Source organism: Anser anser (assembly GCF_964211835.1).
Source record: "Anser anser genome assembly, chromosome: 1".
Lineage (NCBI taxonomy): Eukaryota > Metazoa > Chordata > Aves > Anseriformes > Anatidae > Anser > Anser anser.
Window position 1 is genome coordinate 84,762,680 of NC_139720.1, and position 11,765 is coordinate 84,774,444.

At 36.2% G+C, this 11,765-nt stretch overlaps 1 long non-coding RNA gene across 3 annotated transcripts; it reads right to left on the bottom strand.

Moving 5' to 3' along the window:
- Positions 1 to 1,227: 1,227 nt before the first annotated feature.
- LOC310885975 lies at positions 1,228 to 11,129 on the bottom strand. 3 transcript variants are annotated; one of them, XR_014575052.1, is made up of 5 exons: positions 10,141 to 11,129; positions 9,032 to 9,154; positions 8,846 to 8,902; positions 6,742 to 6,946; positions 1,228 to 5,308 (listed from the first exon to the last, which is right to left on the bottom strand). It is a non-coding gene; the product is annotated as an uncharacterized lncRNA (long non-coding RNA). The 3 variants fall into 3 exon arrangements; XR_014575053.1 differs by lacking the exon at positions 6,742 to 6,946 and having other exon boundaries at positions 1,229 to 5,308; positions 10,141 to 10,981; XR_014575054.1 differs by lacking the exon at positions 1,228 to 5,308 and having other exon boundaries at positions 5,318 to 6,946; positions 10,141 to 10,983.
- Between the last annotated feature and the right edge of the window lie 636 nt (positions 11,130 to 11,765).

Below are 11,765 nucleotides of genomic sequence, written 5' to 3' on the forward strand. Positions count from 1 at the left end.
GACATATTTAATAGTCCATGTCAAATAGATTATAGCTTTTTTTTTTTTTTTTTTAAGTCACCAAGTATGTTTGACGTTGATGGAGGCTGCAAAACACAGTCTTCTAATTATTAAAAATTATGAAATTATGTTTATAGCCTTTTAGCTTACAAAGGATTTAAAAAAAAGAAAAGATGCTTTTACTGATGTGATTCTGTCTTCCCAAGTTCTTCAGACTGGACAGAATAGTACATTAGGCTGTGAATTCTCCCTTTACTCTAACGAGATTATAGACCCAGACTTGATGAAAACAGTAACCTGTTGTACTTCTCCCAAACAACCAAAATTACAAGAGAAATTGAATGACAAGAGGATTCACTGTAAGACTGACATTCCCTCTTCTACCCAGTACCAAACCACAAGAATTATGTTATTCAGCAATGCTAGGGGATTTTCTTTCCCTCAGTCCTGTGTTAGCACATCTACCATACATCCTGTTAGTGATCTAACATTTTGCCATCTAAAGTTTAGATGACATAGTTTATTTAAGTCAGGTACTGATTATACCAAAATCTAAAATACAGACTAACTTTGACTACACTAAGGAGAACAATTTTTCATTTATGAACACTGTTAGTCATAACACTTTCCTTTTATGCTGCGATATTTTTCATGGTATCTCTTCATCAAATTAATTTGTCATAACATTTATTTTTTGATGAATATCAAGACACATGATGGGTTGTGCAACATATTTCTTACAGGATAAGTCACCTTCTGGAAGATAACAAAGAAAGCATTCCATATGAGAGGGACTGCTAAGTATTTTTACTTGAGCTGAGTTATTCTCCCTATCTATAAAATATATGATACCAGTATTGCACAAACACTATGTTATTGTCCCAGGCTACTTCCCATAAACCCTTTCCTTTTTCACTACTCCACTCACTATTCAAATGTCACATAAAAAGCATTAGTGTCATAGGCATTGTTACTGCTATTCCTCTGTCAAAGGCAACAGTTTGGCAAGATAGAAATCGTGCTGCTTTTCAGTCAGCTCCCCTACATCTCTACTAGAACACTGAATTTTCTGTTACATACAAATTTACCAATGTAAATTGTTTGAGATGAAAATGTTACACATGAGAGATAATTGAAAAAATAAATTTCAAGGGGTGGTGTTTTATTTTTATTGTTATTGTTGTTTGAAGAGCAGGGAAAGACCCGATCTATAGTAGTATGTAAAAATTTCTTTGAAACCATCTAGTGTCCTCAATCTTTGGATTAGAGAAGCTAACTCATGTTAGCCAAATGCAGAAGAGATATCATTGTATGCGTTCATGAAGATGGACAGACAGAGGGAAGAAAACCAAAGGGTTTTGCCAGAATGAAATCCTAGAAGGTGGTAGTTTTATTTCATTGTACCAAAATAAGTTCAGTTTAGACTTTAACATAGCAAATACATTCAAAGTCCTAATCAATGAAGATATTTCTTCCTTACACTTTATGTTCAAAATAAGAAGCATAACTAAGGCTGATGTGATCTGATATTATATTCCCAATATGTTTGGTTTTCCTCCTTCAAGAGGATTTTTTTTTTTCCAATAGCTGCTTGTCATTTGCCATGGCTTAATATTTTTGAATTGTGAAAAAATAAATACATGAAAGAAATGTAAAAAATAAAAATACAGAAGCAGAATTTGATGTTAATAGTAAGACTGATTTTGGAAGATGTTTACTATATGAATTTTCATCATATAGTGATATTTTAGTGTTTTTGATTGTTCCATAGAGGAAGTAAAGAAAATGCAAATATTACCTGTAGTTCTTGATTTCAATATTGAACCTCAGGTTACATAGAATTAATATTGATAAGAGTATTTTCTCAACACACAGATCAGAGGGAGAATATTCAATCATTTCAGATGAAACCCACCTTGATAGGGCAGATTAAGTATGAGGTAGTCTCGCATCTCCAGTACAATCATCTCTCCTAAGAATTATTTCTGGATATGCAATGTTATTTCTTTATCAACATTATTTTGTTCATTGTTTCTAAAGAAATTGGCACAGCTTTTCAGAAGGCAGAATATTCACCTAGTTTCTAAGCTTGGGACCAATGTTTATTTTTGCTGTCTCAATTTGATTTGATGATACTGGGGAGCTGTCACCATCTGCTTCCATCTTATGAGATTGGTCTCACCATGTGAGAAATAATGGATGTGACCAGAATGTGCTGGTTGGTGAAACAAAAATCACATGTACACGCTGCTTTGATCTTAATGAAAAAGGAACAGATTATATGATATTATAAAGAGCACTAACAAATCCTCACAAACATTTTCCTTTATTAAAAACTGAGACTAATAAAAGTATTTTTCAAAGAAGAAAGATATTTCTGACAAAAACATTTTTAGAACTTAGAGCAGAAATTTGGGGTTGCCAGAAAGCAGTCTTTCTGACCTCTAAGGTAATTTTGGCGGTATATTTTTTATGACAAGTTTGGTGTGGTTTGTTTGTTTATTTATTCAGTTCACAACAATATTTTATTGAGTAAGGAGAAAATGTGTTTGAAAACCTGCTATGATCCATAGATGTTTTTATATAAGATAGAATTCTGAAGACCAAGTTTTAAAAGCAACTTATACTGATACACTGAATACTAGGACTAAAAAGATCTAAAAATTATTAAATCCAGTTTTGCAACAGAAGATTAAACTCCTAAACTGTTTTCTGTTTTTCACTTCCCAGACTCCTGGAGCCATATTAGTGAATATGGGCCCTCAAAGCTGTTGCTTGAAAATGGTAAGGTAGAATCTCCTTTTCCATTTTTGCAGTCTGGCTTGCTTTGGCTACTACTAGGCGGGGATTGCATCTGGCCATTGCAATGGCATAAAGAGGAACATACGCTCTCCAGTTTCTATATCAGAAAGAGAAGGGTGTTTCTGCATTCTTCTGCCTTTTCACTCATCATCTGATGCAGTGAATGAAGATAGAAAGTAGCTGAAATGGCTGCTGCATCATCTGGGCACAGTGCTCTGAGCCAGACCTCTGAGGTGGCACTCACAGCGATCATCTGAGCTACAGGTCATCTACATGGGACAGCTTAGGGAAATCTTCTGCTTGGGACCCCTGCAAAGTAACAGCTGCCTTTTTTGTTTTTTTGTGAACCCATTATGAGTCTTCCTCAATTTAATGAGTTTGTCTGATTTTAATATTTTTTTTTTAAATATAATTTGTTAGTCTCTAAGGAAAAAGAGGGGTCTCAAATCTTGTCATTTAATTATTGATGGTGGGAAAGACGTAGTCTTTCCAGATTTTTACTAGAGCTAAAATCTAAGGCATTTTAACAGGTTTGGTGAATGTAGAAAAAAATGCAAAATTTTGAAGAATAATTACGTAACTCATCTCTGTTTTGCATTGTTCTTTGAATGCTATTGAAAGCAAAAATAGGGAAGAATCAGCTATTCACTTGCCACCACCTTTCCTTCTCTCCCTGGTCAAGGATTTATCATTTCCTTAGATATGCCAGAAAATAGACTGGATAACAGACATCTGGTTTAATTTGGATGAAGTTTGTTAATTTATACCCGCTGTGGTATATTCAGGAAAACTCATGGAACTCTATTCAGGAAAACTTTCCTCCATCTTTTCTATTTATCGGAAGGTGGAAAATAGTCCAGCTTCTTCCTTAGCTGCTATTCCCTTCCTATTTAAGGAAACAAAATACTTTTACAGAAGGAAATATCTCTGCTCATTGTACAAATAATTAGGAGATTAATCTGATGCTAAACTTGGTCGTGTTGTCTTCTGAGCCAGTTTCAAATTCTAGTTCATCAGTCTGGGAGAAGTACAAATGTACGTCCTACAGTGTTCACTATATTTTTCCTGTAGGTAAAATTAAAGGAAATCTGTGATCCGGTTTGGCATTGGGGTGTGTGGGGAAGAAATCCCACATAATCCTTTTGTCCTTTCCTTCAGAGAAATAATGCTCATGAATTCAAAAACCCACATATAAATCTTCCAGAATGTTCTTGTCCATTATCTTTGTCTGCAACTGCTTTCTTGCATTCTCAAGGCCAATACTATGTTTTCTCTTGTTTTTAAAAAATATATTTTTTGTTTTAAACAGAGTGCCTCATTATAATGAAATTAATCAGTCTAACATTTTTCTCCCCTCCATAAATTTTCTCTTCTTGTTTGGAATAGACTGTTTTGCTGGCAGATCTCTACTTCTAATTTGTTGCCATCTTTTTCTTTCTTTACATTAATACTCCGTTTATAACAGTTAACCATAACTCAGTCTAGCCAAAGGTTGAGGCCTGAAAAAATTGTTGTCCATCTCCTATTTCTAAAAGTACAAATCACAATGAATAATGTAACTTCAGCTCCAACGTGGAAGTATTATTTCAAAGTGAATGGCAATAATGATCTTTAAATTACATGGCCCAATTTTCTTCTGACTTTTATGTTTTCCTGTAAATCAGGAGTACATTTCTCAGGGCTATAAAGTTGCACTGACCTTTAATTAAGCAGGTAACCACAGAATCAGCTTGTTTTTAATACTTGCAGACAGAATAAAGACAGATTCACCATGATTATAATTTAGCTCACCTTGATAGCTGGGGGAAGACAAGCCAGGAGACCAGACAGGTTTTGAGGCAATTCCGTGAGCTTCCAAGGGTTAACCACAATACTCACTTCCTTGACCCCTTGGGCAGCAAGCAACTAACATTTCTTCACCGCATAAAAGCAGCATCCCAGCCTGCCCTCCTTCTCTGGGGAGGTGACCACCTCCAGCAGGGGCTAGGAGCTCTTGGTGATCAGAAGGCATGGGGTCTCTGACAGTGCCTTCCTCTTTTCTCAGGGGAAGCTGTTATCATACAGAGTTTGTGTAGGCATGCTGTTTTATTGCAAATGTTGGATTCATTGCATCTAAATTATCTCCATGATTCTCTTCCCCAACAATATAAATAAACATTAGTGTTTTTTTCTGTTGTTGTTGTTTTTAGAAAGCCAAGTACTGAATTTAAGAAATACTGCTGTAGCCTTCAAGAATGTTAGGCTTTCAGTTTTGAGTCTGACATTATTTTTAACCTCTCATTTGCTGTCTCTTTGGATGGTTGGTTTTCCTCACGTACATTTTTATTTCTTAGGTATTATTCATGTTATTCCAGCAGTCATGTGAATTGGTTACTCACTGTGGGTGGAATGTTCTGAGATTTTAGTAATAAACATCTCCAGAGATTTTGATGAAACTGGATTCTTAGTTGCTTGCAGAACCAGGTTCAAGTAAAATTTCTAGCTCTGAGGAAATTTCATTCATTAACTTGATAAAAAAAAAAAAAGAAAAAAAGATTACTGTCATAAGAATGTAATGATACCAGTTTTCCTCTTAAATCTGAATTCCTTTCACACAAGTTACCCAATCCACCCAAAGGGTACTTGAGCTTGGTTTTTCCTTGTTAGCTTTTGTTTGTTTGTTTTTATCAGTGCTCCATCCTGAAACACCAAAGATCTGTTTTGTCATCAACATATGTTGTACCATAGCTGGACAGTGTCTAGATAAAATTAAAACAGACCAAAATCTCCTAGCATGATCTTTTGTTAACATCAATATATTGACATCAATAAAGGCTAAAAGATTATGACAGTTGTGCTTTCTGTGCCAGAGAAACTACAAGGCAGAAGACAAGCTGCAATATGCATTTGGGTCAGGGCTTGTGTCAATGGAAGCACGATGAACTTTCAAAAGAAACAGCAGGCAGTTTAGGTTAGGCTCAAAAGAAGTAAGGAACAAAAAGAGGTCTAGTTTTCTTGGCATTATGGCATGGGGACAAAAAGCCTCCAGTGATGTGCAAGGAAATTCCCACAGGGGATCTATCCTAGCTTCAAAGAAGGACATTTCAAAATGTAATAGTTTTATAAAGAATTTAAAAGGAATTTATAACTACAAACTTGAAACCAAACTTCTTTGAGATTACATGTCAACAGATATTTACAGTATGTTGTGGTCAAGTTCATAGACGGTAGTAAAAATTCAGATTGGTGATATGAAGGTATCATCTAACAATATACTTAGATTTTTTTTTCCTAAAACATTTTGTAGTGTTTAAACTGCATTTAATCAGAGAGGACATTTCCTGTGATATTTAAAGAAATTGAAGGCAATGGCAAGTTAAAAGAACCTCAGCTTGAGTTGGCAAAAAGCAATTTAGATATTTTTGTAGTGCTGATGTATTGCCAAGGTCACAAGCAAGACTGATTTATAAAGGAAATATGAGTTAGAAAGGCTATTTAAGGGAGCCATAAATACTTTGCTTTGATGTGCTTAGATGGATTTATTTCTTCCATCAGCTGCACGGAAAAATTATGATTTACCAGTAATCTTCTAGCACAATTCAGTGATAGAGTATTTGATAACTTTTATTGAAAAGAAATAATTCCCCCCATATTCTGCGTATTGAACTGATATTCAGAGTAGAATTCAGAATTAAGAAAGACATCCTGGAAATCTGCAATGGCCTCATCTGCTGAGGAGCTCTTAACATAACAGAATCATAATCAGAAAGAGTTAAAGAAAACTTTTGCACTGCTGGGTGCTAATGGGCATGTCCCCTAAGCCCCAGAGAAACAAGGCTGAAACATATCTTAATAGAAAGATAAACCACTACACCCAGTAGGGTTTTCCACCAACAGCACTCTTCCAAGCACAGTTTCTCAGGATTACCTCTTCACCGTTGAGAAGGGTGTTTCACTTACTGAGTCTAGCCAAATACTAGCTGTAAAATAGCCTGACAGTTTGTGCTCTTTTCCAAGGATTCAACCAGAATGTTCATTTAAGGCAGAAAATTGTCAGCATTTGTCTCAGAAACCTTGGTATGAAAAGATTTCTGGAGTGGGTTCGCCCCTCTCATTTCCTTAGCAGTTTGCTTGAAGATGAAATTCCGCTTCCAGTGTTGTGCAGCTGAAATCAATGGCAGACGGGTTGCATGGCTGATCTCAACAGAGAAAGGAAACAAAGCAACAAAGCCCACAACAGCAGCTTGAATGGTTGACTCTGTTTCAAGTATGATATACTCATTTTTCAAAGCTTCTCCCAAACCTGGGGCAGGGGATGAGGTGGTGTGAAGTGCCAAGTGGCGTGCTAAGAGGGTCTGGCTCAGAAAAACACATGATCATCTGAAAACAGCCACCTCTTCTCCTTCCCAGGTTTTCCAAAATGCCCTAGAGGTAGAAAGGTCAGCCTTAAGGGAAATTGCCTAGAAGGCGACAAGAAAGAGAAAGGCACAACTCTGTCAAAGTGTTTAAAAAGTTATTCACCCCTGTGGACTTCAGAAATAAGGTAACCAATGATGAATTACATGCACACAACTACAGGGAAAGAGAGAAGTCAGACAAATGAACAAGGCAGGAATTGTGATCTGTCCATAGCAAGTAGTTTTCACATGAATAATGCAAAACTAAGCTTTCTGAGGTGGAGGTAGGTTAGTAATAAAGTTCAGTTTTATAAGTTTCCTGAGGGGAAAAGAAAAAACTTAATTCTTATGTCCATTAAAAAAAAAAAAAAAGTGCTTTCAAGCAAGCAAGCTAATCAGCACATTGTTCACAAGCTCAGTTACAGGAGGTTTGGACTTGGACTTTCTACATTTAACCCCAAACCTTTGTTTTTAGCTTTTCTTAAAATCACTACATACTTGGCTCTAACCCCAAGTAATTTAGTACCTGTTTAGCATAACAGTAGTGTTATCTGGAGGTTTACTTGAAATCACAATATCAGCATCAGAGGAAACTCAGTAGGGAATAGTCTATTGCTTCTCTAAAATTCAAAGAAGTTCAGTGGTAGAAAGCAAAAACAAAACTCTACAGGGTGATAAAGTTTAGTGTTTTTTCATTATGCACACTCATTATGGATACACGAGACTGTCACTGTAAGATTATTCTAAAGCACTTATTAACCAGTATTCAAAATAAGAGGATTAAATTCATATTCCTGTTTTGCACGTTGCAAGAAAGTATTATTCTACATAAGCCACCAATGAGACAGTTATTCATTGACTAATTGCTAACCACAGTCACTATTCTGCCCAGTTTTCATTTTTTAAGTCTTACATCTTGTGACATACGGACACTAAAACTCTCCAAGAAACCCTGTCTCCATGAGCTCAGGGTGAAAAATAGATTAAAAAAAAGAAGACGGTTCTGTTGTTGGCTCCATAAAGGCTACATTTTCCAAAGCTGCTCCTCCTCCCTTGTTTGTTCAGGAACACAAATCAAGCACAACTAAGCTTGTGAAGTGCAAAGAATTTTGAAGTATACCAATTGTAAAGAAAACTCATGCTTCAGACTGTTTGTATGAGTTTTCATTTCTAGCTAAGAGCATCGCATACACTAACTAACACAGCTTTTAGAAAAATGCAAGGCACTACCCAAGAGAACACAAAGGACCGAAAAACCTGTGCTAGAAGAAAAACAAATCAGTTAATAGGAGTATTTTGCATCAAATCGTGTGTTATTCTAAAGAAAAAAAAATACTGTAAAGAGAGAGCTTCCTGCCAAAATGACTGTGACATATTTCTGTATTAGGGAGTATTCTTTCTTAGAAGAAAATGTTTTTAAGGGAAAATAGGGGGAAAAAAAGCAAGAGCAATGACAATAAAGAACTAGAATTAACCTTCTACTTTTTTTTTCTTTCCTATAACTTCTCTCCAAGTGTTGCATTTTTTCAGTACCCAGGTTCCCAGTCCCATGTATTCTTTTACTGTCACTGATCTCTCTTTTCCTCACAGACATTAATCTCCAATCCATAGACAGCGTTTTCACCCCTGAAAACCACTTACACATAGTACAGAAATTCCTGCAATACCTTTGGATTCTTGGGATGGACAACAATGGGTATTCAATACGCAGTACTGGAGGTGACCTTGATACAGCAGGAAAGAAGAAACAGAAAATTCAAAACTTTTCTACCAAAGGAGGAAAAATTGAAGTCACCAGTCTGCTTGAGACTTGTGATCTTTCGGCAAAAGCAAAAAATAAGATTAAAATTCACCTAGCATACACATGAAGTCAATTTCCTCTCTATAAAATTGTTTTTCTATTTCTTCAGGATTTGCAGAATTATTCCAAGGCCATAGATCTCGGGGAGGTGGAAGTAGACAGGTAATTTTAATTCCTATGTAAGTAAATATAAAAAGGGAAAAGTAAATAAACCCTTTGTTTCCTTAAAGAAAGTAAAATTAGCAGGACACCAGTAGATCCAGAAAAATGAAAGAATGAAACAATCATCTGAAAGCCAATAAGTAAGGTTTAAAATGCAAGAGTCTTATGTATCAGGCACTGATACTATGACAAGTCTGCTTGCCATTATTTTTAGTTAATGGGAATGAGTTTTCTGCTCTTAGTAATGGCCCTTTCTGAGACCATCCTATTCAATTTTATAAACTGCAGATATTTCTCAGGGCTCTGCCTGTGCAATACTGAAGGAGCATGCTAAAGGGCACCACAGAAAATTCCCAGGGTCATTTAAAAAAATCCCTCAAGCAGATTAAAAAAAAAAAAAAGTAATATTTACCAGAACTACAGGCATTTTGTTTAGTGTCAGAATCATATCATTCTGAGCTTTTCTTAGCATAGACTTGAACAAATTAGATAGCAAGATGCAGTAGTAACACACTTCTGATATAACAAATTGCTCTTTATTTAAAGTTACTTTTAAAATATGAATAAGATTTTAAAGCCTGTCAAAGATGGCATGAAAAGATAAAAATAAAGAAGTGTCAGGAACAAAAATGTTCTTTTTTCTTTCCTCTGAATTAATTTGCATGTCAGTCAAAAAATCTGTCAATGCATATGCAATATAAGCAGCATAACTTACACTACTAAAAGCGTAGGAAAAAGGAACAAGAAGAACCAAAGAAGAGGAAAACGACAGCTGTGACGAGCAAGAATTCTTCCCAAACTATAGTACGTATTCAACTGTAACAATACACTCAAAGATGGTGAAGAAACGATGACAGAACTGTCAATTACAGCTGAGCAGAGTGTAAAAAGAGCTACAAAATCTGCAGAGCAGAACCAACACCAGGTGGTTGGTCGGGCTTCTCTGGCCAGCCACCCCACTGGCCAGAGCCCAAGCCCTGCAAAGTAGCAAGGTCCTACCTCCTCCTGGCAGCCCACACAATCTGTTGGTACTCCTAGGATATCAAGATGGTGCAAACAGCTCTCAGGAGATACAGGGCTAAAATAAATACAGGCCTGATGGGAAGCTGTAGTCACAAAAGGTGTTGGCTGAGATGTAAATTGGATTATTGATTGCTGTTCAAATCTATATGAAGTCTAGGAAAGGAATGAGTTGGGACCCTAATTTGAGGTCTTGTTCACCCAGCTGAAGAAGATGTAGGGATTAAGCATGCTTAGAGGTTTTTGCAGCTTCTGTAGAGGTGTCTTTCAAGTAAATTTTTAATTTAAAACTTTTCTTCATTAAAAAATCATTTTGTTTTTCAGCATTCAATGTGAAGAGCACTGGGAGGTAAACAAGCTCTGTGCACAAATGCCATTAATAAAGCTAAAGATGCCTTTTAAACAAATCCAGAAAGTTTCTCTATTCAGAATCTGAAGCAAGACTAACTTCAGGTTTTGCATGTATGAAAGGACCCTGTGGAACAGAATCAGCTTCCCTTCAGTTCCTGTTAGGTTCATCTTGAACGTGACCAGCAATGCTGCACAGTACATAAGTTGAGACAGAATTCAGCTTTGTCATTGTCTTAAGAAAAAGCAGCAGCAAGGAAAAAAAAAAAAGCCACAAAACCCCTTAACATCACTTTTGTCTCAAGAATAAGCAGCTGCAACTGAATGCATGCAGACAGAAGATCTGCTGAATAATGAGTTCCCATTTCTTATGTGTATTCACATATTGAGAAGAATTGTACTCCAACTATGGATTTCAAGGTTCCAGTCCAGGCAGTCAGTATTGCCAGCACACTGGGCTGGCATTTTAAGTTATAGGTAACACTGTGAAAAGTGGAACAAGTTAAGTGTTGTTTTTCTCAAGCATTAAGATTTCATCATTCTGAGTCTGTTGCTCAGAGAAAGGCAGCCAAGCCTTTCTTCCACAGCCTAGCAAAGGACTGTGTTATCAGTCAAAATCTGTCTACAGAAATAATGTTTCCTTAGGTATCCTTCTTAATTCATTTTTTCATAACAACTCAGCCTTTATACGGGAGATCTGATTTAAGTTTTCTGCCTTGATGGAGGCATCCCCCCGTTTCCAACCTGCAAATGCCTTACCCTGTCTGCCATTCTAGGTTTTGTAGAAAAGACAGATTCTCTTGCTGTCATTTTTCCAGAATGGATAGAGTGCACTTGGGGTCAGAAAGCTATGGGTAAGGATATCAAGAAGTTCTCCAAGGTTTAATTCTCTGCTCCAGTGCCTTTTGAAGATTTTGTGCTAAGTAACCTATGAATAAAATACAAATACTATTACTGGATCTCAGGGGAACTAGAAAGCGCCACCATTCCAGATGAATTCATGAATATTTACTTTTTTCTTCCTTCTCTTAGTGTGCTAATTTTGTCAACAAAAACAAAAATTTAAACTTAGTACATGGCTGTCAAAGCAGAATATTGAATGCAAGACAAGGAAGCTCATTCCATTAACATTGGAGTTACTGCTCTAACTGATCTGTTGTTATATTAAAAAGGTAAAGGAAATGCAACTACTGTCTCTTTTTTCAACGCTAGATGGTTTTTTTGCAGTTCTGCTCTATGAGCAAAGAGGTGCTTAA